The 14,927-nt window shown below is 45.3% G+C and overlaps 1 protein-coding gene and 1 pseudogene across 4 annotated transcripts in view; one reads left to right on the forward strand and one right to left on the reverse strand.

The window, feature by feature from the left end:
* The window catches only part of LOC108934815 (tetratricopeptide repeat protein 28-like), a 283,873-nt gene that overhangs the window by 128,204 nt on the left and 140,742 nt on the right, over positions 1–14,927 (forward strand). The window lies entirely within an intron of this gene.
* Positions 1,561–14,927, reverse strand: part of LOC114910974 (glutathione S-transferase Mu 4 pseudogene) — a 35,003-nt pseudogene continuing 21,636 nt past the window's right edge.

Raw genomic sequence — 14,927 nt, forward strand, 5'->3', positions numbered from 1 at the left:
GATCTCTGGCTCCGGCCATGTCTTCAGGGACTTGGTTCACTTGACCAGTGCTGGGGTAGCTGCTCGTATGTTGTTCTTGTCAGCTATCACCACAGCTCCGGTATTTTTAGTCTGTGTGGTAGGCCTGGGCTTAGAAAGGACTCTGCATGATCTGCAGTGAGCACCCTTTCCTTCTTCCTCTTTTTATTCGTTTCTCTCCTTTACTCCTTTGGCTCTGATGCGGTGTTCTTTCTTCTAGCTAGAGAGTGGAAGGGTGTGAAGCACAGGCTGTTTCTTGGAGAAAGGCTGCAGGTTCGGGGCCCGTCACTATCTGTCCAGTGCTCCAATTTCCACGCACAGCTGTCATCCGAATGCTGAAACTTCAGCCTACTATGGCAGCTTGAAGTCATTTCTGCTAAAATGGATGGCGTTCTGTGATAGTGCGCCGACACCAGAGCGGAGTGGCGCCCTTCAAAGGGGATGTGTTCCATCAGTGGAAACTACCACTAGGAAACACACACACGAAGCATGGGGAGCGAAGTGTGTTTTTTTTTTTTTTTTTTTTTTTTTTTTTTCCCTGCATCATCCGTGACATGGTTTGGTACAGAGACAACTGGGATGCTTGTTTCAGCACAGAACTTCTTCATCATGACACAAAGCAGAATCAGCCTTGCTTTTACATGGCAAAACAGGCTTTTCTCAGAAATTGACCTTTTTTTAAATGAATTCCTTTTGAAAGTATGAAAAACTAATTTGGGCAGCATTTTAATTAAGATCTTGGAGGCTGTCTAATATACCTGGCAAATTAAGATTGCACAATCATTATCTGACAATTGGAATTCAATTCGGCATGTAGAGGTGCATTGGAATGTGATTATGGAGGAGAGACTGTGCTGCCACAGGTCTCCGATTGATCTTCCATTAGGAAACCACTTTTTGTGTGTGTGTGTGTGTGTTTTGTTTTAATCAAAGGCGCATCCACTTGGTGTAAGTCCTTTGTAATTGTCCCACTGGCTGCGTGTACCGGATCACTTCCACTCTTACTGTGTTTGGCTGTGAATGAAACACAAGAACTGAACTGAAGTGTAGCAAAACCCAAGAACACAACTGGGAATTTGTCCAAAGTCCACACACTGGGCTAGCTGTTAGAACCTTGTCCTTGGACCTCAGTGCACAAATGGAAGTGATCCAGTACACGGTGGTACTGTTGAGCTCTTTGTTGATGCACATGTTAATTCTCATTGTGTGAGTTTTTGTTGTAGTCAAACATGTTGGACTCTCACACACACTCATTGACTAACAGAGTCAATAGTAGAGTCCACAGTGTTTATGAAAAATGAGCTCCCAGTAGGAAATCTGCACAGACATGAAGAGAACATTCAAACTCCACACAGAGTGAACTGGAATCAGACTGGCCCCCAAACTGGGTAGTAGCACATCCCGCTGTGCCAGGATGCTGCCCCAAACTGCTGCATGTAGAAGTGTGTGGAAGGTGGCTAACAAGCCCACAAGTGCATTTTGTTTTGTACGACTGTTGCAAACACGATGGTCGCAGTGGAGGCGCCACACACCACGACGACATCACTTGTTCTTGTTGCCCCACTTGGCCATCTTGTTCACCAGTGTCTTCATGAACCTCTTGGGCTTCATGTAAGTGAAGGAATCTTCTCCAGGCTCTCAAACCTGTCCAGAAGGTCAGTCAGGTTCTTGAACTTGTCGGTTTGAACATGCAATGGTGGTCAAGAAGTTTATACATGATGATATCCACAAAGGTGATCTTGTCACCGGCAAACCACTTCCTGTCTCTGAGGAAGTCTGAGAGGTGCTTCAGGAGGCTGGGCAGCTTCTGCAGGTAGTCTGGGTTTGTTCAGTCAAAGTTGGTGTAGCAAATCATGATGAATATATTGTGGAAGTCCATTGCCTGGTTCTCCATGATGTCCACCCTGATGATCTCGTCCTAGCTTTCTCCACAGATGTTGTTTGCGTCCAATGTATCTTGTTATAGCATTGCTCTGGACAATCTTCCTGTATCTTTAGGATAATGATCTTCAGTTTACAAAAAAAAAACAGCAACCTGAAGTATGTTCAGGAGTTTATTTGTTGAAACATACTGCAATCCTTTGCTAAAAGTGTGTAAAAATTCAGCTGTTCAGACATACCATGTTTTGTTAATATATAGACAACAGGAGAAAATGAACCCACTGATGTGGCAACATCAAATAGCAGCAGCAACAATGGCAGTAGCTTGGACAGAAAGGCATAGACTGTTAGTGAATGCCATCTATAACAACACATGTTGACTTGTGACTGAGGCCCAGTACAGGAAAGCTTGTGTCTGAAAGTTTGTAAGTCAAGTGCATACATATATCTAACACAAATTTTTCTAATGTCACTCACTGACCCTCTGACTGTTGTTAATTGTTTGTTCAAGCCAGGGGTAGTCTGGAGCCTATCCTGGGTGTACAGGGCACAAGGTTGAGTAGAGTGTGCCCTGGATGAGATAGCAATCCAACAGTGATACTTTTGTTTATATAAAATCCTGAACATGTGTAAAACTACGTTTTTTTTTTTATAAATCCAAAGGAAATTATAATAAAGCAAAATGTTTCCACTGAATTGGTTTCAAACCTATTTCAAACATAGAACAAGCAGGGCCCCTTTTGTGAGGAACACCAGCAGGCTTCTCTGTATGCTTAATGGCAGCACTCCTCCTGCCCTACTCGTAGTACAGCTTTACCTGTGTTTCTGCCATGTTCTGTGTCTCTCGTGACAAATCTTCACCTAGCTTTTTCAAGTCTGCAGAAACAGGAAGGTAATTAAAATTCTTTACATGCATCTGCAGCATTTTTCCCTCACCCAAGGGTGATCCATTCAAAGCTCATTCAGATGCTATGGGGACCAAGCTTAGAATAGAAATAAAAGTATTGCGCTTATGGACTTGACCTCAGCTCTGGAGCAATGCCTGTTTTTTTTCTTCCTTCTTCACAGAGCTCTATGGCTTTATCACAAGCGATAAAGATTTGTCATTGTCCATCCAAATTAGGAAGGCAGCGATTATCATCATTAACTGGAAGGGGTGGCTTGTTTCTCCGGTGAAGACCCACGGGATTGTTTACTGTACATACAGAGATGGTTAATAATTAATGTGCCCATTACAAAATATATAAGTAAAGGTTTCTACAGTGCATCAGTTTTAACTCGGTGCTCCAAGCATTTTTATTCAGAGGTCATACATTGTGTGTCTTGAGAGGAAAGAATCACTGTCAGGTTCAGCTTTGCTCTTAATATACTTTGTGAAACCTGAGCACAGTCTGGACATATGTGTTGGACTGTGGTGAGCAAGCAGCCAAAGTACAGCATTCAGCTGTGATTGTAAGAGCTACCTCCTTTCTGTCTGCTTTCCCCATTTGGACAAACCCTGTGTGTGTGTGTGTGTGGCGGGGGGGTTGTGAAGACAGATGCCTTGTCATCCTTATCACCTACATGGGTCTGTGCCAGTGTGAGGAGTAGGGGTCCTGTGGCATGTGGGTGAACATGCTGGTTCCTCTGCATTACAGTGCCACTCCCTGCCCCAGTCATCCCCAACACATCTCAGCCTTTGTGGCTCCCCAGTCTGCCCAGCAAGAGACTGGCATCACCTCAAATTGCAAGCAGGCCACAAACCCAGGCTCATGAATGGGACATAGCTGAGGAGTGTCATACTTGCATGCACATTTAAACACACTTGATCGCAAAACACCATGTGGTGGCGGTGAGCAGTGGCAGTTAGGTCGCCAAGCCAAAGTGAGGGTTTTCTTTTTGTACTTGGTGACCGGGTTGTTGTACTTGAAGGCCCTGGGTGGTGAAGGGGGGTATCTCCCCACACCAGATGCTGGGAGGGGGATTAGGACTCCAGTAAGGCATATGGGCAGTAATTGCATTAGCAGCCTGAGCATTAGTGCAGCTGGTGTTCTCCGGGGGACATGTGGTTGCCACTCTGGTCACACGAGGCTAGGGCATCTGACTGTCTAGTCGCTGTCTTTCTGGGGTTTCTCTCTCACCCTTCTGAGCTCTGTGACTCTTTTGCTCACAAAGGGTCAGTGTAGGACACCTCTGAAATGGGAGGTGTCAACATCCAGCTCCAGTGCAGGCCTCTTCAGTTGGGAGGCTGTTGGAGTAATGGCGTTTGCTCTCTACCCTAGCTGACACACGCCGCCTGTACTCTCCACTCTCCCACTGCGGTGGAAACTATATACAACTATTCTTTCCTAACACCGATCTCCTTTATCTACCCTCTGTCATAATTGGGGTCCCGGGCACTGCAAGGAGCTCTGTTCCCACTCTCATGTACAGCGCTTTTCTCTCAACTTGGGCTCTGCCCCTACATGTGGCCAGTCCCCTCCTTCCCAACTATGGGGACATGCACATGGACTTATTAGAGTCCGAGCTTTTCCATTCAACTTATATTTGAAATTGTGGGAAGTCGTGCCTTTCCGATTTAGTAAATCACATTCAGCACTCATCGCTCCTGGATTGATGTTGATGGACAGGTATCACTCCTGATGCAAGTTAGGGGGATGGGAACCAAAAAGAAAAACAGAATGGATGTAATTGTGTTTATAGCCCTTTTTTTTTTTTTTTTTTTTTTTTTTTTTTTTTTTTTTGTAAATTTCCTTCATATTTGTCTGCAGATTGCGGCATGCAAATAAAACCTCTAATCTCTACAGCAATTTCGGAGGAAAAAAGGAGCAGAAAAAATATATATTGAATTACAATGTCAAGCTCCCTCAAAGTAAATCCCTGGAATCTTCTCATAATGATTGCTCTTAACATTCTTTCCCCTTATTCCCTGAAAGACCACTTTTGGGGGGATTAGGTGTAAGAAGCTTGCGGCAGATTTGTATTTGATTCTGGGGCAGGCAGCAGCACTTAACAAGGGGACAAGCCACAGCTCCCAGAGTGTTTAAGTGCTGGGTTTGATGGGTGGGGCTCCTGCACCTGTCTGTTATCTCAGCCAATAACATCCTGCAAAATGAGCCTCCAGTGTAACACTGAACTCAGTGCCATTGTCTCTCTCTCTCTCAAATTTTTATCAAGTAGAGAAGGGCTTACTTTGCAGAACTGTGTGCTCTTGGACAGGGAAGTAACTTTTAAATTAAGCCTTTGTTAAGGAGGTTTGGATTCCAATCAGTGCTTGTCAGCTGATCCAGAATACTATGCAACCAGTTTTGTTTGGCCTCACAAAGTGTTACCGTGCGTGTGCACTTCTTGTTTTTTTTACATTGTTTTCATGTAGCTTCTTGCATCAGATTCAGACTAGTCCCAGCATGTGGATCCCAATACCTTCAGGACCTGATTATCCACTACTTCCACTATCCACTACAGTCTGATACACAGGTTCTCAATTTTGGCTCCAGTGTGGTTGAATGAGCTGCCTTCCTTCCCTCAGAACTGCTGCATCTCTCTCATCATTCAAAAAGACCGTCAATGAGGCCCAATTCTGTCCTCGTCTCCTGAAAGCTACATAAACTGCATTAAATTGCATCTGTCAAAATCAGTTTTTCCTCTAAATTGTGCTCAAAAGCCATACACATACTTTATTTGAGCAGACTGCAGTGAGGTTAGCTGGGTCTTCTACGGAAAAGAAATATCCATGCATTGTTGTCTGCTGTTTTGATATGTAATTGGCTTAAATACTGAACAGTGATTTGCAGTCAGGTCGCAATTTCTCTTGAGGAGGTGTGATACCTATTACCTAATGCCTAAATACAAAGCAGCTCAGCACTAACTGAATGGAAAATTTAATTGATTTCCTTATTCAGGGGGGTGTGGTGGCACAGTGGGTTTGACTGGGTCCTGCTCTCTGGTGGGTTTGGGGTTCGAGTCCCGCTTGGAGTGCCTTGCGATGGACTGGCATCTCATCCTGGGTGTGTCCCCTCCCCCTCCAGCCTTACGCCCTGTGTTGCCAGGTTAGGCTCTGGCTCCCCGCGACCCCGTATGGGACATGCGGTTTCAGATGGTGTGTGTGTCCGTGTGTCCTTATACATTGATTCATTTCAAAATGATTCATCTGTATTTTTCTAAAGATTGCTCTGTGTGGAAGCGAAACTGTACTGAAGACAAAGTCACAAGGAAGGTGAGTGGGGAAGAGACCTCCAGTGAGTATAGATATGGATCCAGAGTCACTCCTTGGTGCTGCAGTCTACATTCTCAGTCAGGTTGATTGCATTTGGCTGGGTGATGCAGCGATAGCAGCCAGGCCATCTCTTTCTCCACATCACCGCACAGTTCCAAAAACATGTTTTCATAGCAGTAAATTCCCTATGCATGGAAGACCTGTCAATCATCTGATTATAACTGCCGTCATTGTGTGCCTCTCTAAGCAGTACGACTGAGTGCTGGAGAGATGCGGGTGAGGAGGGTGCATATCAAAATCTGGTACAGACAGAATAATTTGTCTGACAGACAGTGGATAAGAATGAGGGGGTTGGGGGGATTAATTCCGTGCTCTCGCCTTATTGCTTTGAGGATTGATTTTGCAGAGCGAGGCCTCGGGCGGACCGATAGAGGACAGAGCCACAGAGCAGAGCCATTGTGTGCCGGAGACCGCATTCATTCTTTTTAAAGGAGAACGGAAAGCTGATTAATCTCTCCTTGCCAAGAGAAGCGTGCAGAGCACAAGTTAACTTAGTCAATGGCGGCATCTGAATTTTTTGCGGTAGGATGTGACGGCCGACTTCCCGCAACAAAATGGTCCCTTGCATAATTCCCTGCCCCCCCCTTATCATTGGGACACAGACGTGTCCTGTGCCTGGTTCCGGTGCCGACTGGGGCTTTATCGTATCACACTTCTGCAGGTTGGGAGGCTTAACTGTATCAGCCTTGGAGGCTTGTGCTGTGCGGGCAGATCTGAGTGAGATGCGCTCTGAGCTTGGGGTTCTGCCTCTCCTGCTTCAGGTGTACCGGTCCAGGCAGGAAGACGCATGGCCCGGCACCTCTCTGTTGTGTGCTGTCCCACTGTGCTGTGAACCTGAATTGCGAGCCGTTATCTGCCGTTACTTTTTTTTTTTTAATGCCAGCCATGCTCTTTGCCGTGACATCTTTCCACAAGTTTGTGATAATAAGTGGATGACAACAGAACCTGTTTGCATACTTTTGCAGGAGAGCTTAACTGTCATTTCTTTTCTTTGTCCTGAAATGACTACACAGCTGGTAATTTAATCAGTGGAATGGTTTCATCTAAGGGGCAGCAGCCACATCAGTCCTGGCAAGTGAACCATGTGCTTCAGGATAATGCTGCTGTTTCCCATAAAGCAAGTACATTCTTAAAGGTTGAAAGACATAACCATGCTTGTACAACACTGGATGGATCCATGCAAATGAGAAAATTTGTCATTCTCTGAGTCTTGTTCAGGAACTGTGGGTTCTGAAAGAGAATGTAGTTTTTGCTGGAGGATTTGAATGATCTGATTACCTCCGTGAACTGTATTACCAGGGTCCATGGCGAAGGCTGATGCCAAAGACACGTGCGCGTGCACACACACACAATCTTCTTATCTTGTTGAACCTTAAATATAATCCTCCATTTATAGCAATGCGATACAGCTCTAACACACTTCAACAACAATGAAATTTCCCGCAGTCTTTCTTTTTTTCTTCTTTCTAGTAACCAGAACTCCTACTGCATTTGTCTGCACATGCTGCTCTGTTTATCACTGTTTTTAGCACCACTGTTTCGTTGACCTTGGCTGCCATCTTAAGTGGTGCCTATGTATAGCCAAGTGCTCTTTGAAATGGCTTTTGCATGGGTCCCAATAGTATGGCACCTGTCTAGGCCTGGTGAGGTTTTCCCTAGGTGGCACACTGCCCCCTACGTCACATCTCCCTTCCCACAACAGCGAACCTCTATCTAATGCAGATTTATTCTCTTGCCCTAGCTAATTATTTATAGTATCCAAATAGAGGCATGTTCACAGCACATAAGTTTGAGCGAGGTAACCGACTGTGGAGCACTTACCATACTCTAGTTGAGCCCACTTGATGTGAAAGCGATCTCTGTTTATCTCTATGAACAAAGCATTGGCGCAACAGTCTGTAGCAGTTTATAACGCACTACAGTCTCTACCAGAGCGTCCAAGATTCTGATTTGTACACACAGACGTTGAGATAAGCGGAAACAACAAGTGAAGACATTTGTTTAGTTAGAGCACCCTGGGGACTTTCTCAGTGGCTTGAAGCTGTAGCTCATGCAGTGAGCCGCCCCTCTTTGGGGCTCTCTACAAGCGTTCTCGCGCAAGAATCTCACCGATCAGCCTGTCGGAGGTTTGATAACAGATGCCCAGCCACTGCACTGTTTATGAGCAGATACCCTTTGTTTTTCAAGTCTCTGCTACAAATACATGTAAAGCTTTGTCTGTAGTGTGTGTAAGACAGGCCTTTTGCCTTGTGGGTAGTGGTTTACTTAGCTTTCACTTTTTGATTCAGAATGACTTTGTTTTGTCTTGTTTATACAATGGGAAATTCTTCTGTGAAGTTTCAGGTTAAGTACCTTTCTCCAAGGTAATATAGCTGGACCCTGCCTGGGACTTTCATGTGTCAGCACTTTTATTTTTCACCGCTTTGTAACCTGCTGCCTTTTTTATGCCTGTCTCCTTTTTTCAATATGTAACTACTTGGCACAACCTTTTCTAGCAACCTAAATGCAGAACCTTAGTTTTTCTCATCTTTATACAGCTAAATACAACAAAAGGGCCACTTATGGGACTTGACCCTTCTACCTTTCTTGCCTTGTCTCTTAGTTTGGTCTCTTCCTTAGGAGCAGCTTAAACATCATTTATGTATCTTCACCCTTCAAATGAGTTGTTCCACTGCATGCACAAGACTGAAGCGTGGCTGAAATTTAGCATCTGTATTTTCAGACTTACAGATAATTTATGGACCTGTTTACAAATAAGTTCCCCAGGGTGAGGACGGTGTCCTGGCACTTACATTTACATTTATTCACTTAGCAGATGCTTTTGTCCAAAGCGACTTACAGTGGATACTATGTAGCGTTACTAGCCCACACACCTTATTCACCAAGGGGACACTGCTAGATACACTACTTACAAAGGGTTACTCATCCATGCATCAGTGAAACATACTCCAGCTAAACGTTTTATTACCTATTCAGCTGGAGTCCTGATGTTTTGGTTAGCTACACAGGAGCGCCACAGGGAACTGTTCTGTCACCATTCCTGTTCACTCTGTACACCTCTGATTTTCAGTATGATACTGAATCATGCCATTTGCAGAAGTTGTCTGATGACTCTGTAGTGGTGGGGTGTATTAGAGATGGACAGGAGTTGGAGTATAGGCACCTGGTGGATAACTTTGTGGAGTGGTGCAGCAGGAATCATCTGCTCCTAAATGTCAGAGGACCAAGGAGATGGTCGTTGACTTTAGAAGGACAAAAACTGTAGTCAGACCCATAAAGATTCTGGGGAGAAGGTTGAGACTGTTCAGAAATACAAATACTTAGGTGTCCACTTGAACGGCAGTCTGGACTGGAGGGACCATACTGATGCTGTGTACAAGAAGGGAATGAGCAGACTCTTATTTTCTGAGAAAGCTCAGATCTTTCAATGTGTGCAGCAAGATGCTGGAGATCTTCTACCAGTCTGTTGTTGCGAGCGCCATCTACTTTGCCGTGGTCTGCTGGGGGAGCGGCATCAGTGCCAGAGATGCAGGCAGGGTGAACAAACTCATCTGTAAGGCCGGTATCATCATTGGACAGAACATGGAGACGTTTGAGTCGGTGAGGAATAGGAGGTCACTGAACAAACTGCTCTCCATCATGGACACTCCATCCCACCCACTTCACAGCACACTGCAGAGACAGCGAAGCGCATTTTTCTAAAAGACTCATTCAGCTCCGCTGCCGTAAAGAACGGTTCAGGAAATCATTCCTGCCGTTCGCAATAACTTTGTACAACAGCTCACCTCTGTGTGACAGATGAACTATTCAGCACTATTGTTAGTTCATTTTGTTACTACTTCATAATGATTATATTACCGTTTTGTACAACTTGCACTTTACTGTTGCACTACATACTGTTTTAATTTAATATACTTTTTATTCTTCCAACTGTATACATAATTGTACATACTTTTATTTTTATCTTGTATTTTTAACTTGTATTTTTCCACTTGTTTTATATGTTTTTTTTAAATATATATTGCAAGTATTTATCTGACTTGTGTTCTGCTGCTCTAACATAATAATTTCCCTTGTGGGATCAATAAAGTATATCTATCTATCTATCTGTGACACTCTCACACTATGGGGGAACCTGAACAGCATGTCTTTGGACTGTGGGAGGAAACGGGCACACCCAGAGGAAACCCACGCAGACATGGGAAGAACATGCAAACTCAACACATACTGAGTGGGGATCAAACCCACCTTCTCTCGCACCTCCCAAGCGCTGTGAGACAACAGTGCTACTTGCTGTGCCATCGTGCCACCCACTTATGCTGTCTTTACACAGGCTGTGTAATTTCTGAGCCCCTCACCGAGCCCCACACCTTGGCCACATTCTCAGCATACCAGCCCAGCAGACAGATAACATACAGTGGCACTGAGCAGTTCCAGAGTAGACAGCTGCCTGCTGAGAAGTGCTCTTATGGTTATTGCCTCCTCCCTGGTTCTCAAGAGTTGTTGGCCCCATGATTTTCATTCCATGTGAACACCTTACATCACCTACACTTCTAGCTGGTGTAGCTGTGAGTCAAATTTAACTTCTGACTTTATAGTCAGATCCATGGAAACAAAAATTACATGGAAGGCTTCAGGTGTTGTTTCCTCAGGGGCCTACACTAGTCCCCATGCAAATATGCTTCTCACACTATTGCAGGGGTTAGTGCGTGACACAGTGATACTGTCTCACTGTCAAAGAATGAGCATGTAATTCAGTCTACTTTGTCAGGCATTCACCTGCAGGCCTAATGCAGTGCAGTGAGCCATTGTTGGGTCTTTGTGGTGACTTGGTGTGCTCTCTCACCTGACACTGCTGGACACTCCTGGGAATCTTGAACAGCATCCTGATTGAGACTGGAAACCTCACTGAATCCATTACCTGACTGTTTGAATTGTCGCCGTAGGTGATGTTGTAGGTGAGTTGATACCTTCAGTCAGGTTCATGTCCTACCTTTTGGTGGCGTACTGTGGAGCAAAAAAATCACCCAACTGTTTAAAAGCGTACATTATAAGTAAATGGTTTTGGAGAACACCGTCAGCTCAATAAATGATTAACGTTTCCATGTCTGCTCTTTAAGGAACTGAGGTTTGACCAGTGTTGGAGAACCTTTCCATTTTTTGGTGCTCTAGACCATACTGGGTTCTTGCTCCTGTCTGAGGGTTTATGTCATCTGGTGCAGCTGTTGAATCTACAGTAGCTGTCCAGACAACTATGTGCTCCAGCTGACTGATACAGATAAAGAAGGGGATGGAAGGAAAATTGGATTAGACTTTAGATGTGCAATTTTTTCTCCCACATTTCTTGCGGACCTGTCCAGTTTAATTTGGATAGAGAAAGTGATTTCTTTTCCAGAGGTTGCTGTGCTTCGTGGGTAACTGAATGGGTAAGGAAGGATGGTAGAGAGGTGAGCTTGTTATTGTTCATATATCAAGGTGAGCAGGGGCTATTGTTGAAATAAAGCCAGCTGTAGATCTCTCACTACCCCCTGCTGGATTCAGAGGGACTCCTGCTTATGTTCAACGAATGAGAAAGAGGCCGTGCTGCAGTCTAAGGAATCGAGCAAAATGACAAATGACTAATACGGGCCCCGGGATGCTCAGGGCATCTGAAGTACTTCGGTTAGGAAGTGAAAAGATTATTACCTCTTGCCATGTTTTGGAAGTCAGCCTGTAGTCACAACAGGTAGTGGTGCATCAGGACAAAGAGCAACGTAAGGAGATGTGTTCTTTATGTTACAGAGAGGTGACTATTGGATATCTGTGTGCCCACCTCTCTTTGTCTTTTACTGAGTGGCACTGTTTTGGTTTACTATAACATGACTGTTTTAGAACAAGTCAGGGTCACATGGTTCTCACTACTGGGGTACAGACGAAGTTCATCACTTTTGTTAATAGTGATGAATAATGATGGCATTCCTGTTTCTGATGTGCTGCTGCTGTGGCACTGGGCAGACACTTGCACAGTGAAAAATCCACAGTGTTCCATCCAAAACAACATGATTGCATGCAACTTATGTTTTTTGACTGTTGTGCAGTTTTTCCTTCCCATGGCTGTGAGATGGAAGCTTGATGGCCTCTTTTGCTGACACTTGTTCTTACAGGAATTTGTCCACCCACATCTTTCCAGCCTGTACTGTCCATTTACCCCAGTTTATGTCTACGCTACTGTCAGTGATGTTCCATGCAAAGGGTTCTCCTGACTCCTGTGTCCTTTTCTGCATATGTGTTTGTGCATTTAGATTAGTCTAGCTGTTTTAGTCCTGTCTTGGACTCTGAGAAGTTTCAAGTTTATTGTCATAGGTACAAGTACTGTATACAAGTATCATGAAATTCTTCTTGAATGCTTCTCCACAGGTTATGGACAAAAACAACAGAAATACTGCACAAAACAATGACAAAGAGTAATGCTAACAATAAATAACGGTAACAATAATAATAAATAACAGTAGACAACCAGAGAACTCAGAACGTGAGAATGCTTAAAGTGATAGTGTAATTTACCAATGTGCTTGGGAGGAGCAGTCCAACTCTAGTTACAAAAGGTGGCACATTGGTGAGTGTTGTATACTCTTACAGCAGTGGGGTAAAAGCTGTTCCTGTACCTAGCAGTGCGGGTTCGAATGGACCTGAGCCGCTTTCCAGATGGCAGAGTAGAGAAAAGTGCCCATGCTGGCTGACTATGATCTTTCATGATATGTATGCATCGTCTTTCTGACACAGCGTGTGGTGTAGGTGTCCTGTGCTGCTGGTAGCTGTGTGCCGATGATTTCCTGAGCTGTTTTGACCACCCTCTGTAGGGCTTTCTTGTCCTGCGTGGAGCAGCTGCCACACCAGGATGTAATACACCCTGTGAGGACCGACTCCATAGCACACCTGTAGAAGGTGGTGAGGGCTGTAGCGACATCCTGGCTTTCTTCAGATGGCTGAGGAATTGGAGATGTTGATGGGCCTTTTTGATGGTTGATGCTGTGTGCTCAGTCCATGTGAGTTTGGCAGTGAGGGTGACCACTAGGAATTTGAAGCTGTTGACCCTTTCTGCAGTGTCCTCGCTGCATGTTTTTAAAACTCGCCCTGAAATTCCGTCTGGACCAGCAGCTTTGCGGATGTTGACTCGACTGAAAATTTTTCCTCGCTTGTGCCACAGAGACGGTGAGACTGGGGTAATTCATTTGTTTGCGAGCTTGAAACGGCCGTAAAACGCGTTCAGTTTGTCAGGGAGAGATGCAGCGGCACCTGTCAATGTCCGTCTCTGTGGTTTATAGACTGTTAAAGTTTAGATTCCCTGCCACAACCTACGTGCATCTTGAGTGCAGTGAAACTCTGATTCTACCTTCCTGCTGTATTCCTGTTTCGTACAGGCGATGGCTTTGCGGATCTCGCACTTACACTTCTTGTATGCGTCCGTGTCTCCGGGCTGAAATATGCAGGTACACGCGTCTTATTTCAGATTTCGGCGGCAATCCACAGTTTTTGGTTAGGGAATGAGTGGACTGTTTTATGGGGTATGCAGACACACAGTACCGCATGAAGTCCGTGACCACTGTGGCATACTCGTCCAGATTGAATGATAAGTTTCTGAACATGTCCCAGTCCACGGAGTCGAAGCTGTTCTGGGGCCTTTCCTCCGCTTCTGGTGTCCAACACTGTACAGTACGCATCACAGGCTCCTCTCGCTGCGGTTTCTGCTTGTAGACTGGGAGCAGCAGAATCGAGGCGTGATCTGACTGCCTGAGGTGCGGACACAGTAGGGAACGGTACGCACCTTTGTGCGAAGTGTAGAATTTGTCGAGGGTGTTTGAGTATCTGGTGGGACAGGAGATGTGCTGGTGGTACTTTGGGTATACATTCCTGAAGTCGGCTTGGATAAAGTCCCCAGAGATGATGAACAGGCCGTCTGGGTGCTTGTTCTCGTACTTAGTGATGACGTGGTACAGTTCGTTCAGTGCGCTGTGTGTGTTCCCTTGGGGGGAGGGGGGGGGGGGTGTAAACTGCGGCCATGAGCACAGCTGAGAACTCCCTGGACAGGTAGAACGGTCAGCATTTGATCAGAAGGTATTCAAGGTCCGGAGTGCAGTTCTGTGAAATCACTTTCACATTTGTCCACCATGCATCGTTAATAAGAAAGCATATGCCCCCTCCTCTTTCTTTCCCGATGAATCAGTCCGATCTGTGCGGTAGATTGAGAAGCCCTCGGGCTGGACCGTGTGGTCTGGCGTGCTGACGGTGAGCCACGTTTCCGTAAAGCAAAAAACACAGCAGTTCCATAGCTCTCTTTAGAATTTAAGTTGTCCTCTGAGATCGTCCAGTTTGTTATCCAGAGACTGAACGTTGGACAGGAAAATGCTGGGCATCGGAGGTCGTAGCCCGCGCTGTTTCGTTCTCACCTGTACGCCGGTCCTGCGGCCCTGTTTCCGAGCTTGCGTCTTCTAAGTGGTCCCAGATGGGTCGCGGTCATGATGTTGCTCGCAGCAGAGCAAAGGTAGCGAGTTCAGCTCTCTAACGCTAAGAATTGCGTCTAATCACACTGTTTCACGTATTTGCAGAAGTGTTTGGCGATCACAGTGATAAGAGGGTAAACTGGCTCAAAGGATAGTGACACAAACAAAACGCCAAACTAACAAGTCTGCGAGGATCAGCAATCAACACATCGCCATACACCGATGCCGTGTGTGTGTGCAAACCCAGTTATGTATGTACACCAATTCTCTGATCTGTAGACTGCCATGACGGA

This window comes from Scleropages formosus, chromosome 1, assembly GCF_900964775.1.
Source record: "Scleropages formosus chromosome 1, fSclFor1.1, whole genome shotgun sequence".
In the NCBI taxonomy this organism is placed as follows: domain Eukaryota; kingdom Metazoa; phylum Chordata; class Actinopteri; order Osteoglossiformes; family Osteoglossidae; genus Scleropages; species Scleropages formosus.